The sequence below is a fragment of the Ursus maritimus genome, unplaced genomic scaffold, assembly GCF_017311325.1.
Source record: "Ursus maritimus isolate PB19 unplaced genomic scaffold, ASM1731132v1 scaffold_13, whole genome shotgun sequence".
Lineage (NCBI taxonomy): Eukaryota > Metazoa > Chordata > Mammalia > Carnivora > Ursidae > Ursus > Ursus maritimus.
Window position 1 is genome coordinate 48620507 of NW_024423675.1, and position 1719 is coordinate 48622225.

Here is a 1719-nt window from a genome sequence, read left to right on the forward strand (position 1 = left end):
TGCCTCTCCGATATGCACCCCCCCCCCAAAACAAAACAAAATAAAACAACTCTACCAAATTATTTAATAATAGTTGTCAAATCCAAAATAACAAAAGCAAACCCATGAGAATGGGTTCAAACACTTATTTGGGTGCTATAATTATTTATTTAAAAAGAAAGTGACCACAGACTAAAATCTTAAATGGCTTTATGAAAATGTTATATTTTGTACTGATGGGGATGAGAAACTTATTAATGGTTTTCTAAAACGTATATCAGACTTTGAGACTATCATATTAACTTGTAAAACTTTATTAAGGACCTAGTAAAATCTTCAGTAGATCTACGTTTTAATTCTGCGATCTTATGAACATGACAATTAAAAAGAAATAGACCCAATTTTTACATGAACAAAAACTACAATTATTGACAATGAATAGTTTTATGCTAGTCGAATCATAGAATTATCTTGATTTTTGTGACATCAATTTCTAGTGACATAATTATAAGGCCAATTAAAAAAACTAATGGTCTCTCTATTTTGGTTTAGAGTTTGATAGGAAAATTTCAGGAAAACATTTTAGGAGTTGCTACTTTCTCTTTATCTCTAACACTCTGCTTTCCCTGCCCCCTCACTCCACATTCACTGACTCAGAGACTATTTGGAGAGGACACCTGTTTTAAATGGATCCACAGGAAATACCTATGTTGTCTTTTCATACTCTGACCCTGCATCTGGTTGGCTGAAATGTGATCACGATTTAAAAAAAAAAAAAAATGCTGCCCACAGACTGAGGCAACTTCACTGTGACAACATTTACTGGAAGGCAGAGGGAATCCAGTTCATATTTATTTTCCTTCCATTAAGCTCCGGTATTGTACGGTAGGAAAAAAAATAAGTAAAAGGGCAATGTCAGTTTAACCCTCAGAAGATTAGTATTAAGTTACACACCAGGTTTTGCTTCCAAACTCAGAACGATTTGTTTTGAAGCTGAACGCAATCTTGAAGCAGAAACAGTTATCTGACACCCCTTTATAACCTTTTATTTATAAACCTCTTGTCCAAAGTTCACCGTCTGTCCTGTTGTATTATATATTGACGTGCTATTTATAAATCTCCTGTGGAGGAGGAGCACAGGGCAGTCCATCCGCTGGAACAGAATTTATAAGGTAAGTTCATAGTGATAAATAGTCTATCAGTAAATATCCAGTTGGGTTCAAAATAAAGAGTCACTCGGAAGCCCCCGGCGCGCGGGTTTACACCCCACGTCCAGGCCTCCACAGGTCCCTCCGCACGCAGCACCCGCCTTGGCCAGCGGGAACCACCTCCGCCACGATCCCCCCCGGCTGCGACGTTTGTCCCCACTGGGGTCCCCTCCGTCAGGGCAGGTTTCCCGGCCTCCCGCCGGCCCCATGCTCCTTCTCCGCCCCGCAGATGCCACCCGCCGCGGCTCCACAGCGCGCCGCGCGCTTCCCCAGCCCGGTCGCACTCGGAGGCCTCCCACCCACAGAACGCCTAGGGGGCGCCCCGGCCGGCTCTCCCGGGGCCCCGCGAACGCAGGAGCAGAATGACGGAGATGACGAAAGAGCTGACGCCACGCCGCCCGGCCGCGGCCGCCGCTAGGGCCCGCCAACGCCGCCCCGCCCGCGCAGGTCGCCGGGCGCTCGCGGTCGCGGGTCCCGGGGGGCGCGCCCGCCGCAGACCCCGCCCCGCCCCGCTCCGCCCCGCCCCGCCCCG